Source organism: Schistocerca gregaria, chromosome 2 (assembly GCF_023897955.1).
Source record: "Schistocerca gregaria isolate iqSchGreg1 chromosome 2, iqSchGreg1.2, whole genome shotgun sequence".
NCBI classification, from domain to species: domain Eukaryota; kingdom Metazoa; phylum Arthropoda; class Insecta; order Orthoptera; family Acrididae; genus Schistocerca; species Schistocerca gregaria.
In genome coordinates this window covers 1,013,587,519-1,013,615,505 of record NC_064921.1, presented here as the reverse complement: position 1 = coordinate 1,013,615,505, position 27,987 = coordinate 1,013,587,519, and positions in this window count along the sequence as shown.

Below are 27,987 nucleotides of genomic sequence, written 5' to 3'. Positions count from 1 at the left end.
AGGTGTGTTGCTGGCTTCTAGCTCCACCGGTGTTGAGGCAGCACAATCCCGATCCTCTGTATCGCTCTGCGAATCGCTGGATAGAAGGGACCGTGCATAATCTGTCCTTCGCGGCAAGAAAGACTGTGAGCACAGGACGTGACGCAACGAACTGCCTTAACGCTGACGTTACCGCACGTGGATCCCGCTTCTTACCCCAGCCTCAGTGGAAGGAGCGGAAAGTTCGCGACCGTTGCAGTAGTAATAATTATATATTGTACTCGCCACGTTAGAACCGTCAAGTATCTAGAGACCTAAAACACTGCAGCGCAAATTGCTTTTATGGAGGCATCTCTGTCCGTATCGACAAAACGCTACTCAATAGTTAGTTTCCCTCTTTTCTTCTATATGAGTCCTCAGTGTCCTGAATGGTTTGATGCGGCACGCCAAGAATTCCTCTCTCGTGAAGTAACATTTATATTCAACATTCTCAATTATTTGTGGTATTTATTCCAGTCTCTGTGTTCCCTCACAATGTTTACCTTCTGTTATACCACAATGCCTTCATAAGATCATACATATCATATCTTCCTCTTCCGTCTTCGTTTCCGTGTTTTTCATGTTCTACACTGTCGAGTAACCCCCTCATTCCTTATTTTGTCAGTCTACCAAATTTACTACAGTCTTCTATAGCATCATATGTTAAACGCTTCGATGCCCTTCTTACCAGGTCACCTCACGGTCCACGATAAACTACCACACAAAGCTGTGCTGCAAATGTCTATTCTCAGAAATTTCTCCTTCAAATTGAAGCTTATGCTTGTTGCTAGTAGACTTCTTTCATAAGGGATGACCCTATCGTCTGTGCTCGACTCCTTTTAATGCCATACTTGCTTCGTCCGTCATGCCTTATTTTGCTTTCAAGGCAGCAGAATTCCTTAACTTCGTCTCATTTGCGGTCACCAATTTTGATTTTAAGTCTATCGCTAACCTCATTTCTGCACATTATTTCCGTATTTCGTTTGCTTCCTCTCGATTGACACGCTGTATTCATCAGACCGGCCATCCAGTCGAGTGCTCCATAATTATTTGTCGGTTTCAGTGAAGATAGCAGTGCCTTTACCATATCTTACCAATGGTATCCTTTTACCGTGAATTTTAATCCCACTTCCGTACCACTAACACTAAAATATACAGTGAAGAGTGAAAGAAACTAATACACCTGCCTAACATCGTGTAGGGCCCCGCGACCACGGAGAAGTGCCGCAACACGATGTGTCATGGACTCGACTAATGTCTGAAGTAGTGCTGGAGGGAAATGACAGCATGAAACCTGCAGGGCTGTCCACAAATGCGTAAGTTACTACGGGGTGGAGAACTCTTCTGAACAGCACTTTACAAGCATCTCAAATATGCTCAATAATGTTCGTGACTGGGGAGTTTGGTGGCCAGAGGAAGTGTTTAAACACATAATAGTGTTCCTGGAGCCATTCTGTAGCAATTCTGGAAGTGTAGGGGGTCGCATTGTCCTGCTGGAATTATCTAAGTCCGTCGGAATGCACAATGGACAGGAATGTATCCGTGGTTCCATATCACTCCAACTACAAACGCCCCACACCATCACAGAGCCTCCACCAGCTTGAACAGCTCCCTACTGACATACATGGTCTGTGGATTCATGAGTTTGTCTCCATACCTGCTCACGTCAATCCACTGGATACAATTTGAAGTGAGACTCGTCCGATCAGGCAACATGTTTCCAGTCATAAACAATCCAATGTCGATCTTGATATGGCCAGGCGAGGAGTAAACCTTTGTGCCGTGCAGTCATCAAGGGTACACGAGTGGGTCTTCGGTTGAATAGTTTCATTGAATAGTTCGCACGCTGACACTTCTTGACGGAGCAGCACTGAAATCAGCAGCAATTTGAGGAGGGGAAGCACTTCTGTCACGTTGAACGATTCCCTTCAGTCATTCTTGAAAATCTTTTTCCGGCCGCAGCGATGTCGGATTCGTGGTATTCAAGATATACTCGTGGAATGGTCGTACTGGAAAATCCTCACTTCATCGCTACCTCGGAGAAGCTGTGTCCCATGGGTCGTGCGCCGACTGTGACACCACGTTCATCCTCACTTAAATCTTGATGACGGGACCTGCCGTTGTAGCAGCAGTAAACGATCGAACAACTGTGCCACACACTTGCTGTCCTACATAGGCGTTGCCAGCTGCAGCGCCGTGTTCTGCCGGTTTACGTATCCCTTTATTTCAATACGCATGCCTATACCTTGCTCTGCTGGTGCTGCGAACGGCTGAAAGCAAGGGGAAACTACGGCCGAATTTTTCCCGAAGGCATGCAGCTTTACTGTATGATTAAATGATTATGGCGTCCTCTTGGGTAAAATATTCCGGAGGTAAAATAGTCCCCCATTCGGATCCACGGGCGGGGACTACTCAAGAGGATGTCATTATCAGGAGAAAGAAAACTGGCGTTCTACGGATCGGAGCGTGGAATGTCAGATCCCTTAATCGGGCAGGTAGGTTAGAAAATTTAAAAAGGGAAATGGATAAGTTGAAGTTGGATATAGTGGGAATTAGTGAAGTTCGGTGGCAGGAGGAACAAGACTTCTGGTCAGGTGAATACAGGGTTATAAACACAAAATCAAATAGGGGTAATGCAGGAGTAGGTTTAATAATGAATAGCAAAATAGGAATGCGGGTAACCTACTACAAAAAGCATAGTGAACGCATTATTGTGGCCAAGATAGATACGAAGCCCACAGCTACTACAGTAGTACAAGTTTATATGCCAACTAGCTCTGCAGATGACGAAGAAATTGAATAAATGTATTATGAAATAAAAGGAATTAATCAGATAGTGAAGGGAGACGAAAATTTAATAGTCATAGGTGACTGGAATTCGAGTGTAGGATAAGGGAGAGAAGGAAACGTAGAAGTTGAATATGGATTGGGGCTAAGAAATGAAAGAGGAAGCCGCCTGGTAGAATTTTGCACAGAGCACAACTTAATCATAGCTAACACTTGGTTTAAGAATGATGAAAGAAGGTTGAACATGGAAGAACACTGAAGATACTAAAAGGTATCAGATAGATTATATATTGGTAAGACCGAGATTTAGAACCCAGGTTTTAAATTGTAAGACATTTCCAGGGGCAGATGTGGACTCTGACCACAATCTATTGCTTATGACCTGTAGATTAAAACTGAAGAAACTGCAAAAAGATGGAAATTTAAAGAGATGGGACCTGGATAAACTGAAAGAACCAGAGGTTGTACAGACTTTCAGGGCGAGGATAAGGGAAAAATTGACAGGAATGGGAGGACAATATCATGGAAATGGAAGAGGATGTAGATGAAGATAAAATGGGAGATACGATACTGAGTGAAGAATTTGACAGAGCACTACAAGACCTGAGTGGAAACAAGGCCCCCGGAGTAGACAACATTCCATTGATGTTCATCTTACATACTCCTCTCAAGACATTGTCCACTCCATTCAACTGCTCTTCCAAGTCCTTTGCTGTCTCTGACAAAATGACAATGTCATCGGCGAACCTCAAAGTTTTTATTTCTTCTCCATGGATTCTAATACCTACTCCGAATTTTTCTTTTGTTTCCTTTACTGCTTGCTCAATATACAGACTGAAAAACGTCGGGGAGAGACTACAATCTGTAAAGGAACCAAAAGAAAAATTTGGAGTAGGTATTAAAATTCATGGAGAAGAAGTAAAAACTTTGAGGTTCGCCGATGACATTGTAATTCTGTCAGAGACGGCAAAGTACTTGGAACAGCAGTTGAACGGAATGGACAGTGTCTTGAAAGGAGGATATTAGATGAACATCAACAAAAGCAAAACGAGGATAATGGAATTTAGTCGAATTAAGTCGGGTGATACTGAGGGAATTAGATTAGGAAATGAGACACTTAAAGCAGTAAAGGAGTTTTGCTATTTAGGAAGTAAAATAACTGACGATGGTCGAAGTAGAGAGGATGCAAAATGTAGACTGGCAATGGCCAGGAAAGCGTTTCTGAAGAAGAGAAATTTGTTAACATCGTATATAGATTTAGGTATCAGGGAGTCGTTTCTGAAAGTAGTTGTTTGGAGTGTAGCCATGTATGGAAGTGAAACATGGACGATAACTAGTTTGGACAAGAAGAGAATAGAAACTTTCGAAATGTGGTGCTACAGAAGAATGCTGAAGATAAGGTGGATAGATCACGTAACTAATGAGGAGGTACTGAATAGGACTGGCGAGAAGCGAACTTTGTGGCATGACTTGACTAGAAGATGGGATCGGTTAGTAGGACATGTTTTGAGGCATCAAGGGATCACAAATTTAGCATTGGAGGGCAGCGTGGAGGGTAAAAATCGTAGAGGGAGACCAAGAGATGAATACACTAAGCAGAAGGATGTAGGTTGCAGTAGATACTGGGAGATGAAGAAGCTTGCACAGCATGGAGAGCTGCATCAAACCAGTCTCAGGACTGAAGACAACAACAACACAACAACAACAGACCATGTGTCCTGTGGATGACCGTTGAGCGTTCTTGATGTAGTAGTTTCCTTTGCCTTCTACATCCTCATACCACTGATCACTGTTAATTCCTCTGAGTTTTTAAGCACAGTTTTCTAGATCAACCTTCGTCCTCTCCTCCGCCCTCTTAAGGCCGTTGGCATAATGAGGGTGCTGTGTTCTATCAAAAACCTTCGGCCCCCATTGGTGATAATTTTTATTTCGGATTTAAGCAGTGGCTAGGCTGGAACCTGAGACCCAGGAGGTATTGATATTAGCCAAAAGCGCTACCACTGCCACGATGTCACGATAAAGCAACGCAGTAGGAGAAAAAGTATAATTGTCATCGCTCTATATTCCAACGATATTTATGGGATTTTAAATAACTGTTTCATTGTAATATCATAACTTCCAAACATTTAGCCACAATGTTGTCGTTAATGAACGTAGTAGCGAAAAAAGTATAATTGTCATTGCTCTATGTGAAACGTCCCCTTAGAACAATTGTACAAGACTGTGCTTAAACTGACACACAATATTTTTAGCACAACGCAATCTGACTTTCAATAATCCCTACAAAAGAATGGCCCTGACTAACATTAACCTATACCTTTCACAAATCACTTACCTCACAAAAAATCTTCGTTACTCGAACTACTGCAATACAGCGAGCACCACTACTGCCAGCTAAATAAAAGATTCTAACTACGGAAGGCACTAACTACTGATAGGTATAGTTAGCAAATGAAAGATTTTAATAGAGAACAAACAGTGTATTTACCTTAATAGTCAAAATATATATGATAGTTCATGACATCCAGTCTTAGATATTACAAAACTCCGCCATCTCTCTCCCCACGTCCACCATTGCTGGCGGCTCACCTCCAACTGCGCAACGCTACGCGCTGTTAGCATCCAGCTGCCGCTGCCCAACACTACAATGGCAGACAACAATGCAAACTAAACACAGACTGCGCACGGCACAGCCACAGATTTTTTATACAGAGCGCTACGTGGCGGCGGCGTTACCAATAAAAAAACCTAAACAGCTTACTTACATATGTTTCAACGATATTTATGAAATATTAAGTAACTGTTTAATACTCCCTGTAATGCCGAGTTTGTGCAAGCTGGTCCTTTGCATCTCTTGCAATTTTGATAGTACTCTAGTGCGTTCCGATACAGACACGATTAGAAGAGGGCTATAATGCCTCGGGCTGTAATCAGACTGAGGTTTAGTGAAATCAACCCTGACTACTCTATTTTTAGGTCCTTTTGCTCATAGAACTGAAGCAAAATGATGTGTTGATAAGCACGTTTGATTCTGATCTGGAAGTGATGATTAAACAAGTCCAGCTATCCCGATATAAGTTTCAAGTAGCTTTCTTGAATTTTTCCCTAAATAGACAAAGATGGACAGCCACTTGCATCTCCCTTGCCTCGCGCCAGCCGAGTCTTTTTTTATCTGTCACTAATGACGTCAACATTGACGGGACTGTACGGATCAATCTTCTCTTTTTCTCCTTTTCTGAATACTCGTAACAAGAAAACAACACTGCTCGCCATTCAGAGCTTCCTTGGTATCATTTGGTTGTGTGATGAGGAGAGCCGCTTTATACGGAGTTGCTGTTTAGTCAGAGCGCTTCGAATGTCGAAGCAATGTATTCGCACCCAAATTCCCGTAACGAGGCATTAGCATAGCTGACGAGCTGCCGTGCACACAACCTCATACCACCGAAACGCCCACCTGGCCGTGTTATGTTGTCTCCGCTGAGAAGCTGTGAGATAGCTGCAGGACTCGTTCTGCTGGATGTTAACAGCGCGTAGCGTTGCGCAGTTGGAGGTGAGCCGCCAGCAGTGGTGGATGTGGGGAGAGAAATGGCGGAGTTTTGAAATTTGTAAGACTGGATGTCATGAACTGCTATATATATTATGACTTTTGAGCACTATTTAGCTGGCAGTAGTGACGCTCGCTGTATTGCAGTAGTTCGAGTAACGAAGATTTTTGGTGAGGTAAGTGATTTGTGAAAGGTACAGGTTAATGTTAGGCAGGGCCATTCTTTTGTAGGGATTTTTGAAAGTCATATTGTTTTTCGCTAAAAATATTGTGTGTCAGTTTAGTGTTGATCAGAATAGGTAAAGAGTGAAATGTCTGAGTGCGTTCAGTTCTGCTCAGCTGTTTGAAAATCAAATAATGTAACAGGTTTATCGGCACAGTAATTAATTAATTTTTCTAAGAGTACGTTTCATATGTGGACCCTTAGCCGAAGATACCTCACTGGAATGTTCTGATTTTTTCTTGTAGTTTGTGCAATTAGTGCAGCCTTTGTTTATTGCTAGCGCGTAATTGTAGAGAGAATTTCCTTTGTAGTTGTAGATTTTCATTATTGTACAGTAAAACAGTTGCGGCATGTATTAAGATTTGCACCAAGTATTTCGCAGTTGTGCTTGTAATTATCGAGATATTATTTTCAATGCTATGTTAATGTGTTTTCTTATTTTGCTCTTCAAATTGTGCTGCTCTCTGTTGTAGTGTGAAATATTGTGACAATAATGGCGTGTGAAGAACGTAATACTAGGCTACAAAGTAAACTGAGAAATGACAGTGAAGACGAAAGCAGTGTGTTAGCGCCACCGTGTAATGAATTAACTAATGTTCAAAGTAGTAATTTGGTAATTGTGCATAGGGAAATGCAGCGGGCTGCAAATAATGGTGTAGGCAGTGAAACAATTAGTGAACAGGGAAGCATTATCGATCGATCAGTCTGCAACAGCTTGCCTCAGGAATCCGAAATGACAGGACACAATCTTGCAAATACTGTAGATTCAGGTTTTGAGTCCTCACCGTTTTCTCAAATCAGTCAAGACACATTTTCTGCTTTTCAATACGCGAATATTGCCTGTTCAAATGCATTGCCGAATAGCACTGAGGAACATGTTTCAGACACCAGTGCAATGATATTACAATTAATGCAACAAATGGGACAAAAGCTTCAAAAGTTAGACACAGTGGAACAAAATCAGAGACAAACACAGCAAAATCTTCAAACGTTAGACACCACACTTGAACTAACACGTGAAGATTTAACTACAGAGTTACATTACATTGAATCGAAATGTCAAAAAGTCTGAAATGACGTAAAAACACAAATTTGTGAGCATTTTCAACCTATTTTTTCGCAGCATGAAAATGCATAACAGAATCACGAAGCAGCCATAAAAGAACTGTAAACCATTGTTCATGAAAATCATGAGACCTTGTGGGCTAAAATTGACTCAGTTGCATCTACCGAATCGGTTATGCTACTTGCAAAAACTAAGGAAAACTTAAAGGACACAATCGATACGATTTCAACACAAATGGGCACTCTGAAACGTGGTTCAGGAAAACCATACTGAGGTTATAAGTACACTATCGGAGAAAGTAGCCGAACTTTCGGTTTAGTTCACTAAATTATCTACAAAGGTAGATGATGATCTGAATGACACAAGACCTGTAGCCATCACGGACACAGAAGAGTATGAATAAATTAAGAAATTCAAACAAAATCAGAATCAAATTAATACGCAATACAAAAGAGAAATCCGGGAAGTACAAGATCAGTTGGCACAAGTAATACAAAAATTACATATTTCAGAGTACACCTGTGTTCCAACACGGGAAGAGGAACTTAGAAATAAGGAAAAGCCACAAAATAATAACACAGGGCATTTCGGAAATTATGAAAGAAATTGGCAAGGTGCACCGAAATTTGAGATGGAACCGCCGACACGACGCAACAGTGACCGATATGCTACTCGCCGACACGATGATTTTGACTATAAGCTGTTCATTACTACACGTAAATTAAAAACATTTAAGAATCCTAGCCACGACATTCATCCACAAGCGTGGTTTCATCAATTCTCTCATTGTTTTCCTTCCAACTGGTCATTAGAGCACAGATAATAATTTATGTGTGGCTATTTAGAAAATTAAACAGCTGAAAGAATGCGATCGGTCATTCACGATTGTCACAGTGTAGGAGAATTTTATCATGCCTTCCTCTCAGCATATTGGTCTCAAGCTACACAAAACCAAGTAAAACATAGTGTCATAATGATGAAACATTTCGAACAATCTGAATTTTCCAGTCTAGTGAAATATTTTGAAGACATGTTGCACAAGAATCAGTACCTGTCAAACCCATACAGCCCCTCAGAACTCATCCGCATTTGCTTAATCAAACCACCTGAACATTTACGACATATTATTCTGGCAGGACGTTGAAAGATGACATTGAAGCTTTTCAGGGACTGCTACAAGAATTAGAAATTGACACTGACAATCGCGGAACGCGAAAACAGGAACACAACAATTACAGGTCACATTCGTCACAATTCCGCGATGAAAGAAATAATAACTGGACACGACAAGGCTATTCTCACAACACAAATCGTGACCAAAACAGACACCATCCGTATGACAACCGTTGGCAGAGTAGTAATAATTACAGGGAGAGATCAACTCTCCGAGGTAGTGACAGAGACAATCAGAGAAACAGACAATATGAGAACCAAAATAATTATTATCAAGGGAGACAGAAAAACTTTAGATGCAACGGTCTAGCGTGCAGTTACGATTCAGGGAGAAATTCTCCACCACGTGACCGACAAGAAAGAATCTATGGAATCTACCAACATGACGACAGACGATGTGATCGTAACGACAGATCTGAATTGCATCAGAACTGGCGGGATTCAAACAGGGCGGGGCTCTCTCGACAAGGTGAATTTGTAGAAGTTAGTTCTCCTAATCTAAATAATGGCGCTCGCCATCAAAGAGACAATAGGCAATGACTCATACCGCTGGCAGCCACAAAACGTACTTCTGAAACTGATGACGCAGCTGCTGTAGCTAGTAATTACCTAAAAATGGAAGACATTAGGGACATCTTACTCCAGGAACACGACGTAAAACATAACAACATTGCATAGCCTGTGATTCACATTACACTAAATGACGTAAAATTTACGGCAGTACTTGACTCTGGCAGTCCCATTTCAGTAACTAGTGAAACAGACTTTAGCAAATGCAACAAATCGAAGGATTGCCCCACACTTCCGTTACGTAACATTAAATTACAAGGTGCAATCATTGGAAAAAGTGTAAATGTACGCCAACAAACCAACTTAGAATTCTTTTGTGAAAGCCACAGCTTCTCTATGAACTTTCTTATTGTTCCATTATTGTCGACGGAAATTATATTGGGAGTAGACTCTTTGAATGAATATAAAGCAATCTTAAACTTTCACGATGCTGAAATAAGTTTAGAGAAAGAAGATAAGTCAATAGCTTTGAAATTTGAAGATTGGCTCTCAAACCATGACGAAGAAATCAATCGGTTTTACCTCCTGTTAGACAACAGTTCGGAATTTTCGATGGAACTTGACACTAACAATCACTCTGCAAGTACTGACATGGATGATATCGACGGCAAATTTGATACTAATGAGTTAATTCAGAATGAAATTAAAACAATTGAGAATTGTAATGACAGTGACAGTCAAGACCTTTTTGAGATTTTACAAGCACATTCCACAGTTTTTACTCACAATACAGGAACAGTCAAGGGATTTCAATACCTATTTCGTGTTCGTGAGCATACTAAATTTTGTGTTAGACCATACGTAATTCCGGCGCATTATAGGGACCGTGTTAGAACAGAAATACAATCTATGCTTGACGAGGGCATTATTGAGCCTGCAGTAAGCTCATACAACAATCAATTACATGTTGTTGAGAAGAAAAATGGATCGATCAGGCTTGTTTTACATTCGAGACAAATCAATACTGTCATCATTCCTGAAACAGACAGGCCGCAAACGTTAGAAGAACCTATTCAAAATTTTAATGGTGTAAAAGTGTTGTCTTCTATTGATCTCAGATCCAGCTTTTATCAGATCGAACTTCATCCAGAATACGCAGCTTTCCTCTGTTTCGGCGTTTGTTATCAGTTTCGGATACTTCCTTTTGGTTTGAACGTTTCTTCGGCAGCATTCATTCGTGGGCTAAATTCCATATTACCTGAGTTCTTAAAACGTCACATCACCTTATATGTGGACGATATTCTGATAGCAGAAGCCTCATGGGAACTACACAATCGCATCCTCAACAGCGTGTTACATGTTTTTGCCGAATCTGGAATTACAGTTAACTTGGAAAAGTCTGAATTCGGTAGGATAAAGGTGACGTTTTTGGGACATTTTATTTCTTCTGAAGGCATTCAGCCGGATCCTGAAAAGTTAGATGCAATCAGAGCCATTCCAGTTCCATCTTGTCTATTTCTAAACTTTGTCAAAAGGCGAAACCATCTACTATCTCACATCGTGCTCCGTTGTTTCCTATCATTCCTTCTAAATTAAAAGAATTTGCTGATGTTGATCTCTTGGGACCCCTTGCCAGAACATCGAATGGATTTTCGTACGTCGCTGTTGAACTTACTTCAAAATTTGTTTCTTTCACTCCTTTACGTAAAGCCACTGGACGGTCTGTATCCAACGCCTTTGTTAAAAATTTCTTACGTGAAGTTGGCCACGTTGCTAAAGTCATTTCAGATAACGGACCGCGATTCAGATCAGCTGTTTGCTCATCATGTTTCGGAATCATAAAATCAAACCTGTTTTTATTTCATTGTACTCACCACATTGTAACCACTCCTGGCGGATTATGAAAGAAATCAATAAGCTTTGCAGACTTCATTGTCACAGAAAGCATCAGCATTGGGACAGATATTTACACTTATTTCAAAACGTGCTGAATGAAATGCCTCATGACTCCACTGCTTTACCACCTACTCTTGTACTGAAGAATGAAGAACCACCGAACGGAATCAGAGAGCTTGTACATTTCCCGAATACACGTAAACTTCGACAGAAAGACATAATTGATTTGGCTATGAAAAATATAAAATCTGCAGCAGACAAAAGGAGAAAACTACACGGTAAAGCAAATGCAAAGAAATTATATATTCGTCGGAAAGTTCTCATTAAAGCTCATTCATTGTCACGTAAGAAGAAACACTTGAGTCACAAATTCTTTCTGATTTACAATGGACCCTACAGAATCCAACGTATACCACATGATAATTGCGTTGAAGTTGAAACTCTGCGTACTAGGAAGAGTAAAGGTTGATACCACATTTCACATGTAAAACCGTTTATTGAAAGATAATCTGCTGTTTAACTTTGTCTTTGCCATATAACCTTTTACTTTACATTACTAGTATGCTTTGTCAGACTTAGAATCTGTTAACGTGCAACAATGTTTGAAGTTAAATATCCAGTCAAGAACCCAGAGAACTTATTTTAACAGAAATTACAAATGCATTGTTATTGTGAACAAATGACACAGTGTTATTGTGTGTGTACATCCTTGCATGTTAGTTGTGCGATTAAGTAATGACTATAAGGCTCACATACTTAGAACATTTTCCAGTATATTTTGGTTTACTTGAAAATACATTCTGGATTTAAAGTACTTCCTGTGAGATACCAGATGACACAGTGGTTAGTTTATGTGACAGCTACACGATTTTATCACGACGCTACTAATGAGTGACAATTTACAATGTTGCTTTAGCGGTGTTTATGTTTTATATCTGCACAGCTTTTCTCAATTATTCTGGAAAGTAAAACACGTTTTAGTAGTAACTTTTGCGATATAGCTACAATGAGACAGCCTTTTCCGTAGCACAACAGTACGTTACAGCACAGTACTTTCTTCATCACGGCAATAAGCGTAATAACTAAGATATCTGTACGCAAAGCATTTCACTTTTGTTTATCATGAGGTAAGTAAATTGACTTCTGAAGAATTTAGCTTTCGAAAGACGATAATTACGACACTTCCACAGAGATTACAACAAGACGCACAGTTTAGCGCTACAGTACGCGTATTTGAGTGATTAATTTTGTACTTAAAACATTTATTTTTAAAGATATTTGAAGTACAATGATACGAAGGTTTTCCGTTATACATTTCATTCCATTGCTGTAATCTGTAACACCTGAGGGTATAATTACATTAATCCTCAAGGGGGGTACATGCTTACTTTGTGCACCATATGTTTGGCAAGCATAAGGAGCCCTAGCTAATATGGTATTTTCTTATAAAACTTTACTTATCGGTACCATATTTCTCTAACACATAAATTACACAGCTATCTGATTATTTAATTGAGAGAGACAAACATTTTTTTTTACTACACCAGTGACACATGTTTACACAATTACATAGTTGGATAGCTTCACACGTAAGAAATTGTATTTTGTCTGTACTTTGTGAACTTTTCATATTTTTTTTGGAACCATTGTGATACTATGAGAGCTTTGAATGTCGTGTTTGGTATGGGATCATGATTTTTAAAGTATGTTTGAGGTAGATGACACTGTTGAAATGAGCAGAAAATTTTCTTTAGGTTTTGATATTATTGGAGGAAGCTACGACGATTTTGTGATTTGGGTGAGTTTTCATGATGTTATTATTACCATGACAATGTGTATTATGCTGTTGAGGTATGTTTATGACCAATAAGCTGAGAATCGTACTATAAGAATTATGAAATGTGTGTAAATGTGTGAATGTATCACAATGCAGGCTAAAATTTTTTGCACACTGTTATATTCATAGGATTTTGTTTCTACACATTTGCAATGCAAATTCTCGACCTATGAAATTTTCATATGAGACTGTCACTGTAGTGCAAACTGGTGTCGTAAATATTTCAGTATGAAAGTTAAGTGACCACCTTCACGTAATGCGTCATGGGCACCCAGCTGCGCGAAAGTCGCTTGGAAAAAAGCCATCAGTGTGTGCCTTTAAGAGGCACAGGTGGAGAAAAAAAAAGAGGCCATTATCCTCACTATTGACATTCCTTTGTAGAAGGCATCGCAAATACGACACGCTCAAACTTGAAAACATATGATTATATTGTGGAGCTTTTAATTTGTGAAATTTACCAAAATGCCTAATGAAATGATGAGAAACTTCTTACATCTACTGTCTTTCTAGTTGAGAGAATGTTTTTGCCTTTGGAGACGCCATTTGCCTAGTGAATGACGTTTCATACGTTGCTTTATATATATATTTGCTCATTTTGTTTAATATCAAGTTTCTAGCTGCAGCAGCATTGGTTAAAGTAAAATTTAATAGTAGTACTAATATCACTATTTTCTGTCTACAGACCCAGTAAAGAATAATTTTATGATGTACTTTTGTAGAAAAAAGAGCACAAATAGATATTTCTCTTCACAGGAACTGCAAAAATAATTTTTGAACAGTTTGGTAACTTGTCTTCTAGAGTAAGTCAAGGTGAAGCATCACTCTAGTGTTAAGATGTGACATAGTTATTAGACATAGCCATGTTTACTGTAATATTCTTTATGCTTGAGCTTTGTCATGTTTAGATGTAAGTTATTGCATTTGCTGCTGATGTGTGCCAGTCACAGTGCTACTGAATTTCGCTTTGTATTACTCTGTTAAGCCAGTTTTACTACTGATATATTTTTCTTGTTGCTGCACATTGGCTCATATTAGTTGTAATGGTGTATTTCCTCTGTTGATTTAGATTGACTGCTGCTTGCATTGCCAATTTGCATTTTTTTGTCATTGCTGTTTGTATTAATTGTTTTGTGCTGCTGCATTGCCTCATCCCTTAGTTTAGCATCTGATCTCAGTAGATTTAAGTTAGCTTAAGAGGGGGTAGACTATATAAGGGAACCAGTTGTGATAAATTGGAAGAAATGCATTGAGAAGCTATAAGAAAATGGTTTGGCCAAAAAAGTATTTTGAAAGAGGATATGAACAAAAAAGTAGGGTTTAGGGACAAGAGGTTTAGTTAATATTTTCTTAGTAATAAATGATGAGGTAAGATAATGGAAAATAAATAATGAGGTAAGAAATATGTGAACATATACAGAAAGCGTGCTTGGATAGTTTTTTTTATGTGGAAACAAATGTTGAAATAAGAGGAAAGATCTATGGAATGAAGTTTTGGGTTGGACTGCAGTACCAAATGTTACTCTGAAAACGAACCTTGTCTTTCCATTTGTATTATTCCGCTATGTGTTTATGTACCCTTGTGTATTTGTGTTTTTCCTGTCTTTATGTCTTTAACTGATAAGAGTTATGTTGTAGAATTTTTCTAATAATATGTTATTTACTTTGTAAAGATGTTTGGACACTACTTATCTGTTCTGTTTTGTTGCTCATGTGTGAAGTTGATGTTTCAAAAGTTATTCTGATCTTTTATGTATTTACTTATGTCATAATTCCTGTAACACTGATGTATCTGTTTATTTCTGTTCTTTTGTAAATTCTGTGCTACTACAAATGTTATCTGTATTATTATGTTCTATAATGATGTATTTTGTGCCTTTGTTATTGTATTCTTATGTTATAAAATTGTAATTGACACCAGTTCATCAAATTAAGTAACTTGTAAGTTACATTTCACTGCACACGTTTCTGTTGGTCATAGTATATGCACAATATGTGAAAAAAAGGAACTGTTAGTGCTTGAACGTGTGTTAATAATTTAGCAAGGGACTGGATAACAGCATTGCTGGTTCTAAGGACACTTAAAAAAAATTGTGAGTGCACAAGTGGTGGTTTATGGACTTTCTATATTCTCCGCAACACTCTTCAATGGTGATTGTGCACCTGCACAGTCGCAACAGATGGCTGCTAGCCTTCTCTACAAGAACTACAGTGGGTCTGCATCTTTGTTGGCCTACCAATACCATTATTTCTACAACGACTGCCGTGGGTCTGCTCTGTGATGACCTACCTACCATCATTCTTCAAAACTTCGACTGACTCTACTGTGGATTTGCTCTGTTGTGGCCCATTACCTGTCTCATGTCAAGAGTCAGCACTGTCTTTCTGTTGGAAGGACAACACTACTTCTTCAAGACTGCATGGAAATCCACTACTTCTGTGTGCATTCTCTTTTACTGCTCATACTTTGAGAAAAAAACACTGCAATTTTACTGTGATGAATGATCAGGACTGTCTTTATGGACTGTGAGACAATTTTAGCTTTTGACCAATATTGTATCAATAAGTGTGGGCATTCGATAACTTTGTTATTGCAACTATTAAAAATTTTTTTTAAATGTGTATTGGCCACTGCCCAGAACAATTTGTAACATTTTTTTGTGGGGAGTATGGGGGCTATGTAAGTAGGCTGTTTAGGTTTTTAAATCGGTAACGCCACGTAGCGCTCTGTATGAAAATCACTGGCTGTGCTGTGTGCGGTCTGTGGCTGATTTGCATTGTTGTTTGCTATTGTAATGTAGGGCAGCTGGATGTTAACAGTACGTAGCGTTGCACAGTTGGAGGTGAGTCGCCAGCAGTGGTGGATGTGGGGAGAGAAATGGCAGAGTTTAGAAAATTGTAAGACTGGATGTCATGAACTGCTATATATATTATGACTTTTGAACACTATTAAGCTGGCAATAGTAGCGCTCTCTATATTACAGTAGTTCGAATAACGAAGATTTTTGATGAGGTATGTGATTTGTGAAAGGTATAGGTTTATGTTAGTTAGGTCCATTCTTTTGTAGGGATTTTTGAAAGTCATATTGCGTTGCGCTAAAAATATTGTGTGTCAGTTTAGTGCTGATCAGAATAGGTAAAGAGCGAAATGTCTGAGTGCGTTCAGTTCTGCTCAGCTGTTTGAAAATCAAATAATGTAAGAAGTTTATCAGCACAGTAATTAATTAATTTTTCTAAGGGGACGTTTCGCCCTATATAAAATAAACCACAATGATTTAGTGATAATGGCAGGAAATTTAAACGCCAAGGTGGGTAACATCCCTTGAAAATTTTATTGGTTCTGAAGGGGGAAAATGCAATAAACAATCATGGGTAGAGACAGAAGGCACTCTCATTACCTAATGAGCTAAGGATTATAAACTCATTCTTCAGGCATAAACAGATCCTCAAATATACTTGGTCAGCTGGAGGCTCTGCCACACACACTACGTAATTGTAAACAAGAAGACTTTGCTCTTTATTGGAAGACACAAGGGTGTTCAGAGGCCAAGATGTCTCTTTAGATCACTTCTTATCAGAGTAAAAAATAAAACTACTTTAAAGGTGGAAGATATAAAGAGAAACGAAATATTGTTGATACAGCAATTAAAGTTTATTACTTTAAGAGTATACTGTTACTATATCAGAAAAGGCTTGAAGGGTACAATAATTTTAGAAATAAATGTGGATAACAGCAGCAAGGAATGGAAGAATATAAAGTAAGCACTAACTAAAGCAGCAACTGAAGAATTTGCCACAAGAAAGAGCAGTTTTTTCAAAAGGGGCCTGCGATACTTGGACGATGAAATACGTGGTCCAATTGGAAATAAGAAATGGGCCATCTTCAAAATATTAAATTCGCCTGATGATCATGCTCTGAGACTATATTGTAAAACGAAAGGAGCCATAGTTAAAAGGAATGTCAGGTAAGTTCAAAACCTTAGGTAGAAAAAAATGTATTACAGATATTGAATATGATGTAAAGGAAAGACAAATTATAAATCACAATGAAACATTTCAATGAAGCGAATGAGGACTATCTGCAAGTACATTATCTAAATCTACTATGAAACGCTATGGACAATGTGTAAGATACACAGATGGTTCTGTCTGAAGCAGACTTTACCGTGGACTTATAACATTGGAGGAACACTGCAGTAACATCTAGCAAGAACAGGAAGGCTCCAGCATGTGACGCAATCAATGTACAACTAATAAAATATGCACGAAATTTTGCAAACATAAGATTACTAGATTTCATGAATATGTTCCAGCAAAGTACTTATATATCTGAATACAGAAATGTACCACAGATACGTCCAGTTTATAAAAAGGTAAAGAGACATGAATACACAGACACAGAGAGTTATTTGCTTTCTCCATACGTCTTATAAATGTATGCTAGAATTTTAACAAAACGGCTACCATCAATTTCTTAAACAGTACATCTGATATCCAACATGGTTTTCGAAAAGGTAGATCATGCTCAGATTGTATCTGGTAAAAGAAATCGAAACAAGCTTGGATAACTTTAAGAAACAAAGGATCGCATCGCTCCTTATAAGAGGTATACAGGTTTTATATGTGAATAACGAAATACAAATAAAAATAGCAGGCAGAAGAGATAATGTACTTATATTTCGACGATATAATCAAAACTTGGGTACAGACAATAAAACATTCTAAAATCAACAATGTGGGCGTTTGTAGACCACTTTTCGCCGATGATCAAGTAATTGCTACAAAATTTAATGTAGTTCATTGTGGCATGGTGGTACAGTAACGTTATATTGTAATTAATTTGAATAGACAGCCCTAGGTCGCACAGTGCTCTTTACTGACTTAGAAGCAAACACATTTCCCCCAGGTAGGGCAATATCTGGTAATTTGAAAATACAACGAAAATCTGACTTACAGATATACTGTGCAGTCCTGAAGCATAGACTGCTCACTAACCAGTGCAGCGCTGGGAAACAGCATCAAGAAAGCGCTGAGCAGCGCACCAATGGAAAGAGCCGGCTGCGACAGACCTCCAGGGAGACGGAGTTCAGAGCCTCCAGTCAATGCCAACTTAACCAGCCGCCTATCGCAGGTCGTGCTCAGTTCTGTCGTATACTTAGGGAGTGTGAGTACTGAGTACTACGTAGGCAGTACTTAGCCTGCGTTCTGGGGATAGTAATACTGTATAAAAGTACTTGCACGTAGGAGGCAAAGAGAAGTTATGTTTCTTTCCCTTTTAGTAGTGAAGAGTCCTATTAATCTACAAGTGTATGTATATATCAAAAATGGTTCAAATGGCTCTGAGCACTGTGCGACTTAACTTCTTAGGTCATTAGTCGCCTAGAACTTAGAACTAATTAAACCTAACTAACCTAAGGACATCACACACATCCATGCCCGAGGCAGGATTCGAACCTGCGACCGTAGCGGTCCCTTGGCTCCAGACTGTGGCGCCTAGAACCGCACAGCCACTCCGGCCGGCTATATACATATCATTTTGGGATTCCTGTCAACGGCCATCGTAACGTGTCTCCTTCCTTGTTTGTGTCGGTACTGACTTCCTTACTAAAGCATTCCGTCTTCAGGCCACAAGTGGCCCATCGGGCCATCCGACCGACGTGTCATCCTCAGCTGAGGATACGGATAGGAGGGGCGTGTGGTCAGCACACCGCTTTCCCAGTCGATATGGTGGTTTTCTTTGACCGCAGCCGCTACTGTTCGGTCGTGTAGCTCCTCAATTGGCATTACGACGCTGAGTGCACTCCGAAAAACGGTAACAGCGCATGACGGCCTGGATGGTCACCCATCCAAGTGCCGGCCACGCCCGACATCACTGAAATTCGGTGATCTGACGGGAACCCGTGTATCCGCTCCAGCAACTCCCTTACTAGTCGACACAACATACAGGCTGGTGCATTGATCGTGACAGGGCCAAATATCTCACGAAATAAGCATCAAATGAAAACACTACAATGAACGAAACTGGTCTAGCTTGAAGGGCGAAACCAGATGGCGCTATGGTTGGACCGCTATATGGCGCTGCCATGGGTCAAACGGATATCAACTGCGTTTTTTTTTAATAGGAACCCCCATTTTTTATTACATATTCGTGTAGCACGTAAAGATATACGAATGTTTTAGTTGGACCTCTTTTTTCGCTTTATGATAGATGGCGCTGTAATAGTCACAAACATATGGCTCACAATTTTAGAGGAACAATTGGTAACAGGTAGGTTTTTTAAAATTAAAATGCAGAAAGTAGGTACGGTTGAACATTTTATTTCGGTTGTTCCAATGTGATAAATGTACCTTTGTGAACTTATCATTTCTGAGAACGCATGCTGTTACAACGTGATTACCTGTAAACACCACATTAATGCAATAAATGCTCAAAATGATTCCCGTCGACCTCAATGCATTTAGCAATACGTGTAACGACATTCCTCTCAAGAGCGAGTAGTTCGCCTTCCGTAGTGTTCGCCCATGCATTGAGAATGCGCTGACGCATGTTGTCAGGCGTTGTCGGTGGATTACGATAGCAAATATCCTTCAACTTACCCCACAGAAAGAAATCCGAGACGTCACATCCGATGAACGTGAGGGTTATGGTATGGTGCTTCGACGACCAATCCTGTCATGAAATATGCTATTCAGTACCGCTTCAATCGTCGCGAGCTATGTGTCGGACATCCATCATGTTGGAAGTACATCGCCATTCTGTCATGCAGTGAAACATCTTGTAGTAACATTACGTAGGAAATCAGCGTACATTGCACCATTTAGATTGCTATCGATAAAATGGGGGCCAATTATCCTTCCTCCCACAATGCCACACCATACATTAACCCGCCAACGTCGCTGATGTTCCATTTGTCGCATTCCTTGCTTGTTGTAAGACGGGCAGCTTGAGAAAAAACTTTCGACTGGCGCAGAGGCTCCACCTCGGGCGAGGCGCAGCGGTGGGGGCGGAAGAGGTAATACCCAGAGGGTGGCTGGCGCCGGGTTAGGGACGGGACGGTATTGTACATCCGTGTCGTACGTCAGGCGGGGAACCCCCGCGCGCGCCGCCAGAGTCGTAAAGCACGGCTGGGCGGCCCGGTCCCGTGGCCCGTGATTCAGGCCGTGCGCCCGCTCCCTGGGGCCACGTTGCGCCTCCAAGGGCTCCCCAGGGCCGCAGCCGCCCCCCACCTCCGCCCCCAGCATCCCGGCGTGCGGTCCTCCGCGGAGATTATCTGCCCGCGCTCAGGCCTGCTCCCCGTCGTTATTCATGAGGCTCCGGAGGCATTCGCTTATTACCTCGGTTGTTAGCTTACTGTCTTCCCTGTCGTTTCCACCAGAAGCCTTCTCTATAATCCGATTAAGCTGTAACATAGCAGGAGTCAAATATCGTTCTCTGTACCACTCTTCTGTATCACGCTTGGACATATCGTTTCCCAGCCGCCCTTCCGTACGGGCCCTGTTCGCTATTGTATTAACGTCGGTTACAGAGCAAGGGACTTTTTGTTGGTCTTCCCCTAATCCTCCTAAATGGATGGTGGTTGAATAGGCTATGCTGATTTCTAGGGCGAGTAATTTTTTCTGATGTTCGTCGTTTTCGAACAACTTTTACAGCGAGTTGTGCCTTTCAAAAATGCTATAAACGGGAGCAGGAAAAAGCTCAATACAAGTACCTTCACTTTGCCGCATACTCTAATACCACGCAATGCAAGAGATACAGTTCTGCACTCTCGGCTAGTGCAAATATATATATATATATATATATATATATATATATATATATATATATATATATATATATATATATATATGACAAGCTGCGTTATTGCATAGAAGAGCAAACAGAACATAGCATGTTACTCTTAGCGGACAGAAATGTTCAACGTGAAAGGACGTTTACTTTTCACAACATATATAAATGACGTAGTGGATAGCTTCTGGAGTTTCATGAGGCTTTTTGTAGATTGTGCTGTTGTATACAGAGAGATTAGATTAGATTAGTACTTGTTCCATATATCATGAATACGACACTTCGTAAGGATGTGGAACGTGTCAGGTTAATAAAAGGTGCCTATACAAGATATTACACTAGACAAAATATTACATGACACTCAATATTTTAATTTTTTTGTGGGTTTGAGAAATTACCCACTTACTATACCCAAAAATTCAGCTAATGAGTAGAACGAGTTGCCATTAAGAAATTCTTTTAATTTCCTTTTAATTGCTATATGTCAATCTGTCAGACTTTTGATGCTATTAGGTAAGTTACGGAAGACATTTGTGGCAGCATAATTTACCCCCTTCTGAGCCAAAGTTAGATTTAACCTTGAGTAGTGAAGGTCATCCTTTCTCCTAATGTTGTAGCCATGTGCACTGCTATTACTTTTGAATTCGTCCGGATTGTTAATAACAAATTTCATATGTGAAAATATATATTGTGAGGCTACAGTGAAGTTTTTTAGCTCTTTAAGTAAGTGTCTGTAGGATGAGCGTGGATGAACTCCAGCAATTATTCTGATAACACGCTTTTGTGCAATGAACCCTCTTTTACTCAATGATGAGTTACCCCAGAATATCATGCCATACGAAAGCAGAGAATGAAAATAGGCGTTGTAATCTAATTTACTCAGATGTATATCACCAAAATTTGCAGGGGGGGGGAGGTCAATCAATTTTCTGTGTGGAACGGTATATTCTGTGTTTTGTCAAAGTTTAATGAGAGCCCACTTAATGATTTTCTAAAAAACATCGTTTACAATTTCACCAGTTAATTCTTGTCTGTGATAGCTATACTTGTATCATCGGCCTTAAAAGATTGTAGTGAAATGGAGGAAGATCTGCTGAGGATCAATGTCTATTGCAAAGATCGACCCTATACATAAAAATGTATTGTACACATATAAGCAGAAGTGCACGTTATTGCACGGTTATACGACCACGTGAAGTAGTCACAAGCACAAAATACCAAGGAGTACTCGTATGGAGTGATTTAAAGAAAAACTAATCAGAGGTAAGGCAGATAGAGATTGACTAGCTGGTAGCTTCCAAAATCCTCTTCAGTTTGGGATTCGTAGGAGTCAGGATTAATAGAGTAAACAGGGAGAATTCAAAGAACAGCCGCGAATTGCGTTACAGTTAGTAACCGTGAAACCATCACGCAGATAGTATGCCAACCGAGGTGGTAGGTGCTGGAAGAGAAGCGTTCTGCACACGATGTGGTTTAGTGTTGAAGTTGCGAGGCTGTATATTCCTAGAGGAGTCAGACAATGTACTGACTCTTAGCACGTATATTGCGCGAAAGCACCACGCACGAAAAATTACGCAGATTCGAGCTCACACGGAGGCTTACTACCAATCGTTCTTTCCGCGAACCATTCAGGACTGGAACAGGAAGGGAGGGAGAAGTAAATTAATTGTCATACACAAAGAACCCTCCGCCACACACCGTAACGTGACTTATGAACTTAGTTGTAGATAATTTCGTGCAGCGTTTTGGGAGCTCTCGAGATCGGCACGTGGCCAGTTGCACTCGTAGGATGTAGAAGTCGTGTGCCCTCTGGGATGGAAGTGGAGTTTTCGTAGTATATTTCGCAAAATGGGAGAGAGTGATCCTTCCTGATCACCCGTGTTAATTCTTGTCATACGGAAATTTGCAGGAATCCCGGTAGTGCGTTACCTTACGTGGCTGTTGATTTCATGTTGAACTCCCTGGTGTTCTACGGGAGAATTGCCTTTAAGCGACCCTGCGCTTTCTTGGTAGCCCTTACATCAGATCGTGGAGCCAATGTCTAGCTGGACGGTAGTGTTTTAGAAAACAACACGGACTCAGCTATATTCAGTAGAAGCCAATAAACTATGTATCTTTCCGTCGAAATTTCTGTGTGTTGTTTCTGTGTGACCTCTTCCCTCTTGAATTTGAACTACATTCCCTTTTCTTTTGTTATTGACGGGAGTTGCTAGTAGTTAGATGGAGATCGTATGTTGAATCGTTAGAAGTCATAGTAGTACAGTCCAGAGGGCGGATCTCGGAATATTTTCGAAACTAGTTAAATACACTATGTGATCCAAAGTATCCGGACACCCCCAAAAACATACGTTTCTCATATTGGGTGTATAGTGCTGCCACCTACTGCCAGGTACTCCATATCAGCAACCTCCGTAGTCATTCATTAGACATTGTGAGAGAGGGCGCAAGGCGGAACTCACGGATTTCGACCATGGTCAGGTGAATGGGTGTCACTTGTGTCGTACAGAAACGTCCCCTTAGAAAAATTTAAAAATGACAGCGCTGGAAAACTTCTTACGTTATGTGATTTTCAAACAGCTAGGCAGAACTGAACGTACTCAGATATTTCTCTCTTTACTTATTCTGATCAACACTAAACTGACGCACAATATTTTTAGCGCAACGCAATCTGACCTCCAATAATCCCTACAAAAGAATGGCCCTGACTAACAATAACCTGTACCTTTCATGAATCACTTACCTCACAAAAATCTTCGTTACTCAAACTACTGCAATACAGCGAGCGCCAATACTGCCAGCTAAATAAAGGATTCTAACTACTGAAGGCACTAACTATTGATAGGCATAGTTAGCAAATGAAAGATTCTGATAGAGGAAAAACAATGTATTTACCTAAGTAATCATGATATCCAATATTACAAATTTACTGCAGATCGTCCACTCTCAAAATTCTGCTATCTCTCTTCCCACATCCATCACTGCTGGCGGCTCACCTCCAACTGCGCAAAGCTACGCGCTGTTCACATCCAACAGCCCAACACTACAATAGCAAATATTCCAACAATGAAAACTAGCCACAGACTGCACACAGCACAGTCAGTGATTTTCATACAGATCGCTACGTGGCGTTACCAACATAAAAACCTAAACAGCCTACTCACAATATGTCTGTACACGAGATTTCTATACTCCTAAACATCCCTAGGTCCTATGTTTCCTATTTGATGGTGACCTGAAAATGTGATGGGACACGTACAGCACAAAACCGTACCCGCCGACCTCATCTGTTGATGTCAGAGACCGCCAACAGTTAAAGAAGTTCGTAATGTGTGATAGGCAGACATCTATCCAGACTTTTGTTGTTGTGGTCTTCAGTCCTGAGACTGGTTTGATGCAACTCTCCATGCTACTCTATCCTGTGCAAGCTTCTTCATCTCCCAGAACCTACTGCAACCCACATCCTTCTGAATCTGCTTAGTGTAGTCATCTCTTGGTCTCCCCCTATGATTTTTACCCTCCACGCTGCAATCTAATACTAAATTGGTGATCCCTTGATGCCTCAGAACATGCCCTACCAACCGATCCCTTTTTCTGGTCAAGTTGTGCCACAAACTTCTCTTCTCCCCACTCCTATTCAGTACTTCCTCATTAGTTATGTGATCTACCCATTTAATCTTCAGCATTCTTCTGTAGCATCACATTTCGAAAGCTTCTATTCTCTTCTTGTCCAAACTATTTATCGTCCATGTTTCACTTCCATACATGGCTACACTCCATACAAATACTTTCAGAAAAGACTTCCTGACACTTAAATCAATACTCGATGTTAACAAAATTTCTCTTCTTCAGAAACGCTTTCCTTGTCATTGCCAGTCTACATTTTATATCCTCTCTACTTCGACCATCATCAGTTATTTTGCTCCCCAAATAGCAAAATTCCTTTACTACTTTAAGTGTCTCATTTCCTAATCTAATTCCCTCAGCCTTACCCTACTTAATTCGACTACATTCCATTATCCTCGTTTTGCTTCTGTTGATGTTCATCTTATATCCTCCTTTCAAGACACTGTCCATTCCGTTCAACTGCTCTTCTCACACAGGAATTCGAAAGTGCATCAGGATCAACTGCAAGTACTATGACAACTAGGCGGGAGGTCAGAAAACTTTGATTTCATGGTCGAGCGGCTGCAAGCCACACATCACGGCGGTAAATGCAAAACGACGCCTCGCTTGGTGTAAAGAGCGTAAACATTGGACGATTGAACAGGGGGTAAATGTCATGTGGAGTGACGAATCACGTACACAATGTGGCGATCCGATGGCAGGGTGTGGGATGGCGAATGCCGGTGAACGTCATCTGCCACTGTGTGTAGCACAAACAGTAAAATTCGGAGAAATAAATAAAATCGCCTACAGCCGTCCTTATGATTTTATTTTATTTTGTCGCTACCAGTTTCAACGCTTCAGTGCGTCATCTTCAGGCTGTTTTTGATGCGATACAGGTTGATATGATACCCATGCATAACACATCAGTTGCCAGCATTACTGGATACGCAGATAATGTGCCAGCACTCAAACCATCAGCTGATATGCTTTGCATGTGGATCATATCAACCTGTATCGCATCAAATACAGCCTGAAGATGACGCACTGAAGCATTGAATCTGGTAGCCACAAAATAAAATAAAAACATAAGGACGGCTGTAGGTGTTTTTATTTATTTGTCACGATGGCCGTCGCCCCAGAGACCTCCCGTTAAAAGGATGGACATACAAAAGTAAAATTCGAAGGTGGTGTTACGATGTGTTCGTGTTTTTCATGGAGTGGACTTGCACCCCTTGTTGTTCTGTGTGACACTATCACGGCACAGGCCTGCATTGATGTTTTAAGCACCTTCTTCAATCCCACTGTTGAAGAGCAATTTGGGGATGGTGCTTGCATCTTCCAACACGATTGAGCGCCTGTTCAAAATGCTCGGTCTGTGGCGCAGTGGCTACACGACAATAACATCCCTGTAATGTGAAACGTCCCCTTAGAAAAATTATACACGACTGTGCTTAAACTGACACACAATATGTTTTTAGCACAACGCAATCTGACTTCCAATAATCCCTACAAAAGAATGGCCCTGACTAACAATAACCTGTACCTTTCATGAATCACTTACCTCACAAAAATCTTCGTTACTCAAACTACTGCAATACAGCGAGCGCCAATACTGCCAGCTAAATAAAGGATTCTAACTACTGAAGGCACTAACTATTGATAGGCATAGTTAGCAAATGAAAGATTCTGATAGAGGAAAAACAATGTATTTACCTAAGTAATCATGATATCCAATATTACAAATTTACTGCAGATCGTCCACTCTCAAAATTCTGCTATCTCTCTTCCCACATCCATCACTGCTGGCGGCTCACCTCCAACTGCGCAAAGCTACGCGCTGTTCACATCCAACAGCCCAACACTACAATAGCAAATATTCCAACAATGAAAACTAGCCACAGACTGCACACAGCACAGTCAGTGATTTTCATACAGATCGCTACGTGGCGTTACCAACATAAAAACCTAAACAGCCTACTCACAATATGTCTGTACACGAGATTTCTATACTCCTAAACATCCCTAGGTCCTATGTTTCCTATTTGATGGTGACCTGAAAATGTGATGGGACACGTACAGCACAAAACCGTACCCGCCGACCTCATCTGTTGATGTCAGAGACCGCCAACAGTTAAAGAAGTTCGTAATGTGTGATAGGCAGACATCTATCCAGACTTTTGTTGTTGTGGTCTTCAGTCCTGAGACTGGTTTGATGCAACTCTCCATGCTACTCTATCCTGTGCAAGCTTCTTCATCTCCCAGAACCTACTGCAACCCACATCCTTCTGAATCTGCTTAGTGTAGTCATCTCTTGGTCTCCCCCTATGATTTTTACCCTCCACGCTGCAATCTAATACTAAATTGGTGATCCCTTGATGCCTCAGAACATGCCCTACCAACCGATCCCTTTTTCTGGTCAAGTTGTGCCACAAACTTCTCTTCTCCCCACTCCTATTCAGTACTTCCTCATTAGTTATGTGATCTACCCATTTAATCTTCAGCATTCTTCTGTAGCATCACATTTCGAAAGCTTCTATTCTCTTCTTGTCCAAACTATTTATCGTCCATGTTTCACTTCCATACATGGCTACACTCCATACAAATACTTTCAGAAAAGACTTCCTGACACTTAAATCAATACTCGATGTTAACAAAATTTCTCTTCTTCAGAAACGCTTTCCTTGTCATTGCCAGTCTACATTTTATATCCTCTCTACTTCGACCATCATCAGTTATTTTGCTCCCCAAATAGCAAAATTCCTTTACTACTTTAAGTGTCTCATTTCCTAATCTAATTCCCTCAGCCTTACCCTACTTAATTCGACTACATTCCATTATCCTCGTTTTGCTTCTGTTGATGTTCATCTTATATCCTCCTTTCAAGACACTGTCCATTCCGTTCAACTGCTCTTCTCACACAGGAATTCGAAAGTGCATCAGGATCAACTGCAAGTACTATGACAACTAGGCGGGAGGTCAGAAAACTTTGATTTCATGGTCGAGCGGCTGCAAGCCACACATCACGGCGGTAAATGCAAAACGACGCCTCGCTTGGTGTAAAGAGCGTAAACATTGGACGATTGAACAGGGGGTAAATGTCATGTGGAGTGACGAATCACGTACACAATGTGGCGATCCGATGGCAGGGTGTGGGATGGCGAATGCCGGTGAACGTCATCTGCCACTGTGTGTAGCACAAACAGTAAAATTCGGAGAAATAAATAAAATCGCCTACAGCCGTCCTTATGATTTTATTTTATTTTGTCGCTACCAGTTTCAACGCTTCAGTGCGTCATCTTCAGGCTGTTTTTGATGCGATACAGGTTGATATGATACCCATGCATAACACATCAGTTGCCAGCATTACTGGATACGCAGATAATGTGCCAGCACTCAAACCATCAGCTGATATGCTTTGCATGTGGATCATATCAACCTGTATCGCATCAAATACAGCCTGAAGATGACGCACTGAAGCATTGAATCTGGTAGCCACAAAATAAAATAAAAACATAAGGACGGCTGTAGGTGTTTTTATTTATTT